Source organism: Phodopus roborovskii, unplaced genomic scaffold (genome assembly GCF_943737965.1).
Source record: "Phodopus roborovskii unplaced genomic scaffold, PHOROB, whole genome shotgun sequence".
In the NCBI taxonomy this organism is placed as follows: Eukaryota; Metazoa; Chordata; class Mammalia; order Rodentia; family Cricetidae; genus Phodopus; species Phodopus roborovskii.
Window position 1 is genome coordinate 19,870,535 of NW_026125052.1, and position 16,243 is coordinate 19,886,777.

The window sequence follows — 16,243 nt, forward strand, 5'->3', positions numbered from 1 at the left end:
GAAAACTCTGGTGGATAACTTGGGGTTCAGGCTCAAAGACAACGAATTTAAGGACCTGACACAGAATCTCCCTACTGGTGGTGAGTGTGATTTCCAGGGGTCCTACTTATACTGGGAGAAACACCTTTACTAATAAAAGCCCTAGCTTTAGGAATGGCAGTCTAATATGAAAGTTACACATATGGGCTAAGCATATAAGCAACCAGTTACCAAGATCAATGTTGAAGCCTTGTGTTTGAAAGAGTATCTTTCATATCATGAAAGTGGTGAGGCTGGATAAAATAATAGCAGAAAGTGTTTCCTGCATATTCCTTTTCTTTAAAAAAATATTATTTTATGTTATGGTTGTTTTGCCTGCATATATGTCTGTGCACCACATGCATGCAGTACTAATAGAAGCCAGAAGAGGGCGGTGGATCTCCTGGAATAGGAATAACAATTGAACCTGGGTACTCTGGGAGAATGACAAGGACTCCTAAGCACTGAATCATTTCCTCAACCCCAACCAGCATATTTCTTAAATAAATGTATAAAATACTTAGGTTTGGGCTTTTGCAACAATAAGTGATGGTTTCTCATCTCTGTTCTCATGCTTTTTTCCAGTTCTTAGGAGGGTTTCTCTAGATACACTGATGAAAAAGTTGAAAGGTTTTACAGGTGGGTAAAGCGCTGTAATTCTCATAGTGTAAATGTTTACATTAAGTTTAATTACATTAACGGTAACTGAAAGTAATGAACATCATTAAGGGATTCTAATCAGTAACACCTCATTTTTCTGTGTCATTTCCAGAGTCCTATAAAACTAAAATGTTTCATAATGACATATGCACATCTGATACCCTTCAGACTAACTTAAGATGATGAGACGTTTCGAACTGTCAGTTTGAAATAATGTACCGCATTTCACAAATACTTAAAACAATCTAAAACCTCATAGAGCCTTAGGGATAATGAATATACCATTTCTACTGAAAGCATATAATAATCCTTGCACACAAATATTTCTGAAGAGTAACTCATATAAGAATCAGTGTTTCAGCCAGGCAATGGTGGCGCACACCTTTAATCCCAGCACTCTGAAGGCAGAGGCAGGCAGATCTCTGTGACTTCAAGGCCAGCCTCGTCTACAGAGTGAGTTCCAGGACAGGCTCCAAAGCCTGTCTTAGGAGAAAAAAAAATCAGTGTTTTAGTAATTCACTGATCAAAAATTATTCTAGAAGTTCTCTTTCCTCCTTTTGGTAAGAAAAAAAATCACTCCTTAATTTATGTAAAGCCAATAAATACCACAACCATTAACACTGCAATCGATTCTTCAACTTAACTGACACCACACAAAGTAAAACTTATAACTCAAAATAAAATCCCACATTATTCAAAGTCCATGAGCCTGGGACACTGTGTTCACAGTCCATGAGCCTGGGACTTCTTCTTTTGAAAGGAGACAAGGTTGACTCCAGTGACCTGAGAAACATCTTAAAGAACCTGGGGATTGAACTCACAGAGAAGGAACAAGAAAGATTGCTGAAAAGCCTGCCCACTGATGGTGAGCCGGGGAGACCCGTGGGGCTTCCAGGAGTCTTTGGGGGTTTGTGGAGGTTTTTGTTTTGTCTTTAGATCTATGTAAAACTTTCTAACTCTACTGCTGCTTATTTTCCTCTAAAAGTACAAAAAAGAAGAGAGAGGGGAGGGAGGGAGGAAGGGAGAGAAGAATGGAAGGAAGGAAGAGAGGAAGGGAGGGAGGGTAGTGAATTGTTAGAGAATAATTTTGCCCTTTGTCCTTGATACTTTATATTGAAAGTGCCAGAAACCTGGAGACAAAAGTTGACATCAACCATAAAGCATGTCATCTTTAGGCCACTAATTCCCCCTCACAAAATGAGGGAAAAGAAGAAGAGGAAAGTATCCTATCTGTGGCAAAAAGTAAAGATCAGAGGCAACATTAGCATGTGGAGTCCCTCTGGCACTAAAGTGGAGAGCTTTGTCACAGTGAAGAAGGTTTCTATGCCACACTTCACTGTCTTAAATTAGACATTATCCTAAGTAGAGACAGTTCTTTTAATTTTGTTTTAATTTTATGATTATTGTGTGCATGATACATGTGTGTTAGATCATATGCCTTGGATGCATATGGAAGCCAAACATGATCTTGTGAAGTCAGTTCTCTCCTATCACCTGGACATAGGTGCTGAGTTGGAACTTGTCATCAGGCTTGTAGAGCAAATGCCTTCACTCTCTGAGCCATCTCACCGGCCCGAGATAGCTCTTTTTAAAATATCAATTATTAAATAATTTTATTATGCTATTTTTGTGATATCAAGTCAGTTTCCTATTAAATGAACTATGGTTTTTCCTTAGAAGCTGGGAAGGTATATTACAATAGGCTGTTGAAAGGTGTGAAAACTTTCAATGGTAAGTAACTCAATTAAAAGGCATTTGCCATTCACTGTATCATCAATTGTGAATCCTTGCTTTGCTATAACTCCTTGTTTCCAATTCTTCATATCTATCTACACTATAACCAAAAGCATATGTATCTTAGAGCAGTGGTTCTCAACCTTCGTAATTCTGTGACTCTTTAATATAGTTCCTTCTTTAATATTGTTCCTTATGGTGTGATGACCCCAAACAATAAAATTATTTTCATTGCTACTTCATAACTGTAATTTTGCTACTGATATGAGTCATAATGAAATATCTGACCTGAAGGATATCTAGGTTGAGAACCACTGTCTTCGAGGGAGTTCTATAGCATCTTGCATAATTTTCTACCTTTGTACAGCCCCACTCATGCTGTAACTGAGATGAAATTTATTTTTAACTATTCTGTTGACTTTATGTGTGTACTAGGACAAGAGTATTTGGGGTTTCAACTTCGTTGAAAAAATTTCAAGGCATAAAATACACCTTTTTGGCTGAGCATTGGTGGTGCACCCCTTTAATCCCAGCACTCAGGAGGCAGAGGCAGGTGGATCTCTGTGAGTTCGAGACCAGCCTGCTCTACAGAGCTAGTTCCAAGACAGGCTCCAAAACCACAAAGAAACCCTGTCTCAAAAAACTAAAACCAATATGTATGTATGTATGTATGTATGTATGTATATATGTATATGTATGTATATATATATGTGTATGTATGTATGTACATATCCTTTTGTATTATTTTTATTTTAGCAGAATTTGTGGTCACTTAGAATTTGATTGAGGAAACATAGTTACTAGGAGCAACATAGGTCATGGGATTTGTTACAAGAGTAAGCCATGAAATTGTGAGATATGATGAAGGACTCTGAGGGGCTGCTGCCTTTGCTCCCGGTAATGGGCCTGAAATCACTTCACTTGTGACTTCTAAATATCATGCAGAAGTTATCATGGAACTATACAAGAAAGGAATCTGTAGAAATAGAACACTAAGAATATTATGCTGTTAAGCCAGCTGTCCCACTGCACTAGGAATCAACCAGATAGCCTCATGTAAACACTGTTTACCCCTAAATGTAAACAGAAAGTCCAACCTGGCCCCATGCACTACCTCACACAGTACGGTGACTACAACCTCATTCCACTTTGCAATTATTATTCAGGGCTCTCTTTGACAAATACTATCTCAGAACTATACAGAAAGGCTGTGGGTGTGACTCAGTAGTAGAACTGCTTGCTTAGCATGTGTGAGGCCCTGGATTCAAGTCAAAACACAGAAGAAAAAGTAAAAACCTTTACAGAAAATGGAATTCTTGGATAGTTTCAATTTAGTAAGTTGGTGCTGTTAAAGTCATTAAAGGTACTAATAATGAGTTTGCATATGGAAGGTGCTGCTAAAGTTCACCTTTTTATTACCACATTTTCTTTTTCCCAAGAGGGAAAGGTTCGTGTAAATAACCTGGACAGTGTCCTAAAAAAACTGGGAATCAAACTCAATGATGATGAATTTGCAAAGCTGATAGAAGACCTACCAGTGGATGGTAAGTGCTACAGATCCCCCCCCCAGGTATCTGCTTGTCTTTGTGTTATAACTAATATTTCTTAAAATAGGGGTAATCGGTGGCAGATACGTGTTAGAAAAATGAGAGAAGCCAATATTAAAGTAACAGTAAGACCCTGTTGTGCAAGCATGCACACACATTATAGTGATATGGAAAGCTGTGGAGAAGTCACCAGGTCCATTGTTCCACCCATTCCTCAGTCAGTGAAACCTGAGGCTCTGATGATGATGCAGGGTACTTTCTATCCTCTGATAGCATAGCTTGTCCTGTTTTCTTCTCCTTAGGCTATGTGATTCCACATCTTTACATTCCTTGATTTTTCTCTTTATTTAACTTCTCCTCAATATAAAATCTCTTCTGTCTTTTTGAATCTCTTCACCATCTTTACCAATACATCAAATAGTTCAGGCATCAGTTCCCATAGAAAGAAATCCTAGAACATATGGAACTAGGTTAGTGGCCCCTGCCTCAGATGCTTATTAATGCACAGAGTTAAATTACTGGAAGCCTAGTTCAAACCCAGTAGTAACTTCAGAAACCATATATATTTATTTATTTATTTATTTATTTATTTATTTAATATAACCAAGTCCATTTAAATGAAAACAAACATTTATAGACAATATTTGGGAATTTGGGCGTCGTTCTCTCCAAACTACTTCCTGCTGGTAAGGGGCGCTGTCATGGGGGATTCTAAGAAGATGCAGAAATCCTGGCTGTAGTCTGTAAGGCTGCTTTGTCCAGCTGTTTTGAGTGTTGGATCACCTGGTACTCTGTTTCAGGCAGTCTGGCTTGATCAAACCATATTAGTCTGGAAGGAATCCACAGCTTTTCATTTCTTAAGAAACCATTTTAATGGCTCCCAAGACACCATGGACAGTACACTTGTCCTGACCCAGTTTCATAGGTATAAGTGACCTTCCCGTTTAATGGAGATCACATTTATTCCTTGAGGTCCAGGATCTTAATAAATAAATGGAAAATTCAGATGGTGGAGATATTTATTGGATGTTTTTAACCACAAATATATCTTGTTTCTTTTTCTATGTTTATGTTATTAATTCCATTGTACCTTTCTTCATAGATAATGGGAAGGTTGATCTGAAAAAGGTGATGGATAAAGTTAAAGTTACTACCGGTGAGTGGGCAATTGTGAATCCAAAATGCTCAGTGTTTATAGTAACTATATTTTAGGATCCTTTCGTTCTCATGTGAGCTATGGCATTTGCCTCATTTCTTAAATGTTTAAAATCAAATCAGTGGCATATTGCTTGTTTTCCGGTGTGTTTTTTCATTTCAGTATATTTTTCCATTTTTATATTAGAGTAGCCAGTTAGTTAGATAATAGTAAGATAATAGCTGCCACAAACCTTTGGTAAAAAGCTCAGATAATTTATAGCTCCTAACAATGGGACTGGCAGGTGTCACTTTGGTGTATGCCACTACCATGCGTTATAGTTGAAGAAAGGGATGCATGGTGTGGCTATCTGTTGTTAGTTGTCTTTTACTCTTTGGCTCTTTGTGGGGCCTACCACCCAGCTCCCAATAACTCACATAGAGACTTATTATTTCTTATGAATGTCCAACCTTAGTTTAGCTTGTGGCTAGCCAGTTTTTTTTTTTTTTTTTTTTTTTTTTTTTTTTTTAATTATCCCATCTATCTTTTGCCTCTGGGTTTTTTTCCTTTTCTTACTTCTACATATCTTATTTTTACTCTTACTCCATGGCTGGCTGGGTAGCTGAGTGGCACAGTGGTTGGTGCCTAGCATCCACCTCTCCTTGTTCTTGCTCCTTCTTTATCCTCCCAGATTTCTCCTCCCATTTGTTCTCCATGCCTGCCAGCCCCACCCATTCTTTCCTAACAAGCTATTGGCTGTTCAACTCTTCAATAGACCAATCAGGTGTGTTAGACAGGCAAAGGAACACAGCTTCACAGAGTTAAACAAATGCAATGTAAAAGAATTCAACACATATTTGCATTGTTAAAGAAATGCTCCACAGCATAAACAAATGTAACACATCTTAATATTCCAAAACAGATAGCTCTGCATTTAGAGTTGCCTTGACACATTAAAAAAAAAAAAGTGTATGTCTGCACATCTGAATGTGGGTGTGTGTCCCTGAGCTCAGGTACCCAAGGAAGTTAGGTATCAGATACCCCTGGAGCTGAGTTGCAGGTGGTTGTAGGCTGAGAATAAAACTCTGGGCCTCTGAAAAAACTGTGAAACTGCTAAGTCATCTTTCCAGTTCCATGTGCCTTCTTTTATTAGCACTTAGGGACTAAATTTCTTTGATCTCATACAATCTAGTCATAGATTTTTTCCCCACTTAAAATTATTAGATAAAACTTTATTTTCATATATGTAATGATGAATATTGATTTGTAGGAGGAGAAGTGGATAGCAAAAATGTGAAATCTGTTCTATCAAAAATGGGCATAGAACTTTCAAACTATGAATTCTCAAAGTTGATGGAAAATCTGCCTTTTGATGGTAAGTGTTTCAAATACCGATGTGACTTTAAAATATTTTTGGCTTTTTTAATACTTAAAATTTTTTAACATCTAAAATTATCCCCATTTCCTAAGATTAAAGAAATTTAAACCTAATTCTTAGAAATTAAAATGTTAACTCATTCTTGAGGGAAATTCTGAACTTTTAATTTGGGAGTAAGTATCCTCACCATGTTGAACTATGCTGTCCAAAGGAAGGAGTATCTGATACTAGCCTTACCACATAGAGACCTACAGGTGATTATAGAATTAAAGAAGGGAATGGATTATAGTAACCTAAAGGGGGACTTTTAAAAAGGAAAGATGGAACACACACATGTATACATGTGCACACACGCATACATGTGCACACATGTGTACATGTGCACACTCATGTAAGTTGTACATATACTAAATTTTCCAGTAACTCCACCATGTTTAAACTTTCCCTAATAGTATCTCAAGTTATATTTTAATGGAGTATTTCCTAAGTCAAGTGATAAGATTTTAGTTGTCCTGAAGTAATTTTTGTGAATTACCACATAATGTCTCTATCACCTGAAATTTGCCCTTTCTTGTAGATGATAACAAGGTCTTTAAGAACAGGTTACTAGAAGCCGTGAAGTCTCTCAAAGGTGAGTGAGAAGCCTAATGAGAATGCAAGGTTGTGATTCTCACATTTATATAGTCAATATGACAACAAGCTCTGGATGCTGACATCTTTGAGTACCAGTTGGCAAATGTTCCTCATGGGAAAGGTGCAGGAAGCTGTTTCTTCAGGGCTGCAATTGGAACCAGCCAAGTGACCCTGGGTCAGAATTAAGAGCTAATAGAATTAAAACACGGGATAGTCATTGGGAGAGCAGATTCAGTTCATACCTTCAAATTTAAGAAATCAACCAAAGGAGGGGTCAATCGCAGAGGACTTCTATTATTATGTATAAAGGGCAAACAGCAATTACTTCCTAATCCTGGAGGCACCACCTAACTGCGTGAACTCTGCCTTAAGGATGAGTGTGGAGCTATCTAGGCCCAAGCCTATTGTTATTTAGACAAAAGCCATTCACCACAGAGGCCCAGGCATCCTGTAGCTGGTAAACTAAATGTTTTTAGGGCGATAGAAATGCTCTGAGCTCTCTGAACACGTGGCAAGATGGAATGGATTCCATCTATGGTCCCAACAGAAAGGAAACCACATTTTGAGTTTGTATGGCAAAAATTATAGAAATAATGACCAGTGATTCAAAAGATTTGATCAGCAGCAAATATAAGTAAAATTGGGATTTCAGTTGTTAACAATTAGCCCTATGTGTTATTCAGAGTAAAGAATGTTTCCTGTCCACAAACCAAAATTCCCTGAATATTTGCATTTTAAACTTTGGTCTGTGTAGGTTCCTCAAGTCAAGACTCAAAGGAAGTAGCATGTGTTCTAAATAAATAATAGACTTTGGAAATGTCTCAGCCGGTAGATAATGATCCCAAAATAGTATCCAAACTCTGCTGGTAATGACATGCAGCTCAAAACATTCACAATGTGGTATATGTATCAAGAAAATCGAAAAAGTCCTCTTTGAGTGTCATTTAGTCTTCTCTATGCTACATTCTTTAGGTGGTAAAGTTGATGTCAACAACCTGGACACAGTTCTGAGAAACATGGGAGTCAAACTTTCAAATATGGAGCTTAAAGATCTCAGTGGAAGCATGCATGTTGGTGGTGAGTATCTGATCAGCCGTCACATGTCTCAGTCCCTTTGTGTCACTGTAATATACTCGCATAGACTGTATGTTTTATAAAGAAGCAAATCTTATTTTCTCAGATGCAGAGGTTTCAAAGTCCTAGATTAAGGCTCCTGCGTCCACTGAGTGCTTCTTGCTTTAACGTTACACAGTAGAGCCCTCATGGACCAATTTATCAAAAATCCTATTTTCAAGGCTAAGGATGACTCTGTGGGTAAAGCACGTGCCATGCAGGCATGGGGCCCTTGGATGAAACTCCCAGGTTCTGTATGAAAGGGGTACAGCAGCGTGTCTGTGACCCCAGCACTTCTACAGCGACATGGGAGGCAAAGACAAGAATCCCCAGAAGCTCCAGGGCCAAGCAGCCTGGCCTGGGCAGCAGCTAAAACAGAAACCCTGTCTCAAACAAGGTAGGTGAGGATCAACACCCAGAGATGTCCACTGACCACACAATGTGCACTATAGTGTGTCCAGGCACATGCACAGGCACGCACGCACACACACACACACACACACACACACACACACACACACACACACACAACCAAGATTATTTAATTCCACCTTTTAAGAGTATTAAAATGGCAAAGAAACTCTATATGAGCCTTAAAGAGGACATACACTCAAATAATGGTACCATAGTTTAGTTCAAAGACCCTGTGAATGCTTATATGATTTTGTTTGTTTTATATATCCTTTTCAAAGGAGAAGGGAGAACCTAGAAGAGCCAAGTGGAGGGCACCATGCAAAACAACTGATTGTATTTTAGCACAAGCTACCAGTTTCCTATCACAAGTACCATATAGCACAAAAGTCTTCCACACTGTGACTATGAGCTCAAACTCTAAGGATAGACCTATACCTCAGTCAACTTTCATCTCAATAGAGACAAATCTGACCCACTATAAGTCAGAAATTGCATCGTTGACATTTTTAATTTTTTTAAGTGACAAGAAATTGAGTTAATCGTTTTCAATGTGTTCTTTTGAATGTGATGTACATTGTGGAATTGCTAACATCCAGCTGATTGACATATGCATTACTTCATTTTTGTGATGAGTTCACACAAAATCTGCTCTTACTAAGCATTCAAATATACTATATATCTACATTAACCATTGTATGGCAAATCTTTTGAACCATTCCTCCTGTCTAACTGAACTTTTCATCCTTTAACCAACAGCTTCCCAACTTTACTCCTGGTCCAACCCCAGTTAGCCAGCATTCTACTTATTCCCAATGTTCAACTGTTGGACACTCCATGTGTATTTGTAAAATCTTCCCTCCCAGTGTAGATGCCTCTCATTTATTTCTTGTCTGCTCTTACTCTAGCACTTCAGTACTATGTTGAGTAGAAGTGATGAGAGTAAGTACAGGTGTGTTGTGATAAATCTTAACTGAAAAGCTTTCATGTTCCCCATTAGTTGCAATATTAAATTGTGGGATTTTCATGAATGTCCTTGAGTATATTGAGGATCATGGGTTGTTAGTTGTTTTGTTTTGGTTTCGTTTTTTTTTTTTTTTTTAATCCATTTAGTTATTCCATGTCTACCGACTGAAGAATGTGGCCATTATCTTTCTACCACAGTAACAAAGTACCTGGTACAAGTTGTTTATGAACTAAATAAATGTCTGTATGACTTAAGAGTTTTGTGGAATCAGAGTATGATCCTGGCATAGACACACCTCTTGGCTGTATCACCACATGTGGAGCATTTGATAAAGGTGGCTGTGTATGTGGAAGCAAGTGACTGATTGCATCTTAAGCTAGGAATAGAAAGGAAAGATGGTACCAAATTCAGACTTTTATGGTGAGCACTACCAATGACTCCATAGGAACCTTCTGAGGTCATGTCTCTAGGGACTCTGTATCTGTGGTAGTAACGGCACAACAGGAGGCCCGATTGTCACCTCCCCTCTAAGCTCCCCTCTAAGCTAATTGCAATCAGGGAGGTAGAGGGACATTCCAGATGCTTCCTTCCTTTCCCAGAACATGCAGCCTGAGACTTCCACCACCCCCTTGCTGTATACTAGGGGTCCCCTTTAGAAACCAGTCAAAATACAGTTTGAGACCTTTTGGGGGAAGCCACAGGAAACAGAATTAGGCCTCTCAAGTTGACCATCTTACTGATGTCACTGCAGAATCCTCCTTTTTGTTCCTTGTCAAAGGAGAAAAGACAAAGTGGTGACCAAGAAGGTCTGTCCCAGAGCTGTGTCTGAAGCATGTGAACAATGGAGATGGCACCCAAAGAATAGGGATGTGTGTCATCCCCATGCATGTGCAGAGTCCCATAGTCTCTGTTACATGCTAATGTGGCTTTAATCTTCTCCTATAGTTGATGGGAAAATTCCTTTACAAACACTACTGGAAAAACTGAAGGACTTTACAGGTGAGTGGAAAAATTATAAAATTACAGTTTGGGTTATCCACATTAACATTTTATATTCACTAATATTTCTCAATACTCGATGCTTGACTTATAAACTCTGGTATTTTTATATATTTATGTTAATATATCTATTATATATATTATGTTTATATGTATATATGTTAATGATATTTAACTCTAGAACTCCATCTTTTAAAATGCTCTATAGTTTTGGACTGAGGTTCTATAATCTGTTCTTTATGATGCTATAGTTTACTGCAGTGGTGCTTTGCAAACATAGTAGAGAAAGGCACAGCAGACCTGAATGAAGTTTTCAACTGATCAAGCCAGTGTCCTTGTTGTATTCATTGTAACTCTTCTTTTAAAAATCCAAATTATTTTTTTGACTAAGCATAACATCTCATACCTGTAAACCCAGAATTCTGGGGCAGGAGGATCCTGGATTCAAAGCCAGCCTCAACTATATAATAACTTTGAAGCCAATATGGGACACATAGAGAGACCCTGTCTCAAAAATAAAGAAGCAAATAAATGAACATAATAATTATTTTTAAGAAGATTTTACACGAGTCTGTTTTTATAAATTAAATTAGGCCTGATGAGATGGCTCCATATGTAAAGGTGCATGGTAACAAGCTTAATGATCGAGTTTGGGTCCTAGGACCTACCTACATAGTAGAAAGGAGAGGACTGACTCTTACAAGTTCTCCTCTGACCTCCACACCTGTTCCATGCCATGTGTATACCACACCCAAACATGTACATGTACACACACACAAATAAATTAACCTGATTTCATTCTGGAAGTTATTGTTCATTCACTGTAAAAGCTTATTTATATCATGAAGATAAATTTGGCCTAACAAGGTTATTGGTGTTATGGTTTTAATTTCTTTTTCTTTCTACTTTTATCTTTGACCTGAAAACTAGGGTACTTTTAATTATAAAGAAACTCTTCTTGTTAGATGTCAAGCATGGTCTGAACTGTGATACTTGGTCAATTTCTGTTGACTGAAGTTTCTGTCCTGCCTGGTCCTGCCGCCATTCAGTGCCAAACAAACACACAGACACTTATATTAATTATAAACTGTCTAGCCTATTGCTCAGACTTACTACTAAAAAACAAAACAAAACAAAACAAAAACTCTTACAACTTAAATTAACCCATAATTCTTATCTGTGCTTAGCCACGTGGCTTGGTGCCTTTTCTCAGTAAGGCATTCTCATCGTGCTTCCTCTGTGTGTGGCTGGAGACTGTCTCTGCCTTTCCTCTTCCCAGAATTCTTCTAGTCTGGTAGCCCACCTATACTTCCTGCCCGGCTACTGGCCAGTCAGTGTTTTATTAAACCAATACAAGTGACAAATCTTTACAGTGAACAAGAGCATTATCACACATCAAATCTCTTTGGCAGGTGAGCAGATTGAGCGTCATGATGTACAAAGTGTCCTGGCAAACCTTGACATAGAGCTCACAGACCAGGAACTGGAGGGCCTGATGAAATCGCTGCCCTTCGACGGTGAGTCATTGGGAGCTTCTGGAGAGGTTGGGATTCATTTATGAGCAGTGTCTTTTTAATTATTACAAAAAAGAATAATTTATAAAACTAAGATTGAAGATACATAAGAAAGTTATCATTGTCAGAGTTTATTTTAGAAATGAAGCAGTTCTTGATAAATGATTTCTGTTCCTGGCCCCACACCACTGATGAGCTCACATCATTAATAAAAAAGAGAGAGACTAAGGGGAAAATGGAAGAAACTCAAAATAACATCAGAATTTAAAAGAAAGGAAAGGTACATTTGTGTGTTGGCATAATAGAGGACCACATTTATCACATTCATTTAATTGTTAGAGATGAAAAGTTCAGGCAAAATATTGTTAAACAACTCTATTGAGAATAACCCATGTGCTATATAATTAATCCAAAAGAGTGTATAATGGGGCTTGAGAGATGGTTCCGTGGTTTAAAACACTAACTGCTCTTCCAGAGAACCTGGGTTTAGTTCCCAGCACTGAGATGGTGGCTCACAAAAGTCTGTAACTTCAGTTTCAAAGGATCTAACACTCTCTTCTGACCTCTTTGGACACCAGGCATGCATATGGTGAACAGACATACAGGTAGACAAAATACCCACACACATATCATGAAAAATAAAGTATATGCTTTGATGGTATTTCATATAGCCACAGATGTGTGTATTCATCACCACTGTCCACTTTAGAATATTTTTGTTACCCCAAATAAACATCACACCCATTTCCAGTCATTCCTTATGCCCAGTTCTTCTACACTATTTGGAGAGCCTATTCCAAACAGTTCATTGAAATGGGATTATGTAATATGTGGTCATCTGAGAAAGTTCAGCCAATGTCCTATTATGTACGATTACTTCACTTCTTTTGTTACTGAATAATCTTATATATTAGAAATATCACATTTTATTTATTAAATATCTGTTCATGGGTAAATGAGTATTTAGTTATTTCCACATTTGGGCTAGTATGATTGTTCCCGCAACCATTCATATACAAGTTTTGTGTGGTTGTATGTTTCAACTTTCCCAGGGCATTTCTAGAAGCAAAGTTGCTGGGTCATCCAATAACTTTGTAGCTAATGGTTAAAGAAAGCCAAGATAGGGGCTGAAGAAATGACTTGGTAGTTAAGACTTCTCTTCAAGAAGACCAGAGTTCAGTTCCCAGCACCCACACCCTGTGGTTCAAAACCACATAACTCCGTCTCCAGAGGATCTGATTCCTGCTGCTGCTCTGCTGCTGCTTCTTCTTCTCCTCCTCCTCCTCCTTCTCCTCCTTCTCCTCCTTCCTTCTCCTCCTTCTCCTCCTTCTCCTTCTCCTCCATCTCCGTCTCCATCTTCGTCTTCTTCTTTTTCTTATCCCTTTATTTTTTATTTTTTTAATTTAAATTAGAAACAAGCTTTCTTTTACATGTCAATCCCAGGTCCCTCTCCCTCCCCCTCCTCCTCTGCCCCCCACCAACCCCTATGCCATTCCCTTTCTGCCCCCCCCCAGGAAGGCTCCATGGAGAGTCTTCAAAGTCTGTCATATCATTTGGAGCGGGGCCTGGACCCTTCCCTATGTGTCTAGGCTGAGAGAGTATCTCTCTATGGGGAATGGGCTTCCAAACCCATTTATACACTAGGGATACATACTGATCCACTACCAAGAGGCCCCATAGATTACCCAGGCCTTCTAACTGACATCCAAGTTCAGGGGGCCTGGTTCCATCCTATGCTGGTTTCCCAGCTATCAGTCTGGGGGCCATGAGCCCCCCCTTGTTCAGGTCAGCTGTTTCTGTGGGTTTCTCCAGCCTGGTCTTAACTCCTTTGCTCATTACTCCTCCTTCTCTGCAACTCTCAACACGATTCCTCTGCTTCCTGAGTGCTGGGATTAAAGATGTATGCCACCACACCAGCCCTTTGTCCAGTTTTAAGTTGTTTTCTTTCTTGGCATAGGAAGTTTTTTATCTGTTGTAGGAAAGTCTCCTACCATAATCACTTGCAGAAAGTTTGCTCCGATTTTGTGGATTGGCTTTATTGATGATATTCTCTGATACAGAAGAGGTTTTTATTTTGATGATACTCACTTAATTCATTATATTGTTCTTGGTGTCAAATCTAAAAATATTGTTGCCCAATCTAAAGATACTGAGGCTTATACCTAAATTTCCTCTAGGAGTTTCAACTCTAATATTTAGGTGTTTGATCCATGTGGGACATATTTTGTGTCAGGGGTTGAGATTAGAATCCTAAGCAATGGTCTTCTCTTACGTGTGAATATCCATTTCTCCCAGCACCGTTTGTTAAAAGTGTTATCTTTCTTCCTTGGAATGATGTTGGAATCATTATTAAAAGTGAATATAAAGGATTTCTTGTGTCAGTTTTCTTCTGTGGTTTCTGATTCATGTTATCCCAGAACCCCACTGCCTTGATTATTGTTGCTTTGTAGTAAGTCTTAAGATTTTAAAGTGTGAGTCTTCCTCCTTTGTCCTTCATTTTCAGGGTTATTTGGGGTCCCTTTCCCAAATGAATCTAGTTAGTATTAGCTCCTATTTTACATGAACAAATTAGTATGAATTTTTATAGACTGCATTGAATCTGTAGATCAGTTTGAGGGACAACATTATATTCCCAATATTAAGTTTTGCAGTGAACTTTGGATATAGTTCATTTAATTGAGTCTTTGAAAGTTTCCTTCTACTGTGTTTGTCATTTTCAGAGTATACGTTTTCCTGTTTTATTAAATTTATTCTAAATTATAGTCACTTCTATTTATGTTTATTAGTTATATACAAAATGTAATTGATGTTTATAAACAAGTTATCACTTTTAAACATTTGGAGTTTTTATTGTTAAATTCATACTATTTTGCTAATCTCAAATTTACCGTTATATCATTTATGGCTTTTCTTACAGATACTGGGAAGTTACATAGTAACAGGCTGCTGAAGGGTATAAAAAATCTCAAAGGTAAGAGGCTACAGGGCAAGGCATAGCATTTGAATTTTCCAGACTTTATGCCACCCAGTTATGGGCTGGTGCCCATATATTGCACAGTTATGGTTCATGCAACATACGTTTTATCTGCTATTGCAATGTACTGTTTGTGACATTAAGTCCATTATGTTTTTAATTTGTTCCACTTTTTCTCTAAATAAAAAGTGAAACAAAGAGCTATCCATCTTTTAAGTACACCAAAATGATCCTGCTTTCTGTGCTATGGAATGAAGCTGATATCTACAGTTTGCTTAGCTCAACCCTTTAACACTGTTTAAACATGTCAGTTTATCAATAATAATTTTAAAAACATTCTATATCTGGTTTTCCTATTCTGTTGAGGCATTTGAATAGACAGACATATTTGAGACTTCAGCCTTATTGAAATTTAATGTTACAAAACCATAAAATTTTAGAATTTTTAAATCTCCTATTTTGTTTTAGAAATATTTAAGTTTAATGCTGAAGAAAGATGCCTTTCTTATTTTGCTCTCATGTGACTTTTCAAATATTGCTTTACTGCATCTTTTCTAAGGGGGGAAGATCAAAAAGGATAATCTCCACAGTTCTTTGGAAAATATGGGGATCAAACTCTCACTGGAGGAATTTGCTGAAGTGGCAGAAAATCTAGACACTGATGGTGAGCAGTAAGACAGATCTAAATTATCTGTTGACTTTTCACCCTATATGATGAAATATTTAAAATTATAATCAATAGTGAACAGATATTTAAAAACTCAGAGGAAATCCCAATATTAAGGTAAAAATACTCAATTTAAAATTTAAAAAATTAATATATTTCTATGTGGATTATAAAAAATGTTGGGAGCTGACAGAATCAGTAAGACATCAGTGCGGGCCAGGCATACAGTGCAGTGGTTCCATGCTTGTCCGCATACATGAGGGTCCTGCATTCAATCCTCAGTACAAGGAAGAAGGGAAAGTGTAAGGAATATGGTTTTTCCTCCCGCCGCCTGGTATTGTCCCGCTGCCGCGCCAGCCCCAATTAACACACCAAGACTCTTTATTTGATATTATGCTGTTGGCCAGGTGCTAGTTTCTTCTAGCTCTGTCTTAATTATTAACCCATTTCTATGTATTTCCACGTGGTCTTACTGAGAGTGGAGGAATAGCGG

The 16,243-nt window shown here is 38.0% G+C and overlaps 1 long non-coding RNA gene across 1 annotated transcript; it reads left to right on the top strand.

The window, feature by feature from the left end:
- LOC127217977 (uncharacterized) lies at nucleotides 1-1,543 on the top strand. Its single transcript, XR_007834134.1, has 3 exons — nucleotides 1-80; nucleotides 604-657; nucleotides 1,439-1,543. It is a non-coding gene; the product is annotated as an uncharacterized LOC127217977 (long non-coding RNA).
- The last annotated feature ends 14,700 nt before the right edge of the window (nucleotides 1,544-16,243 follow it).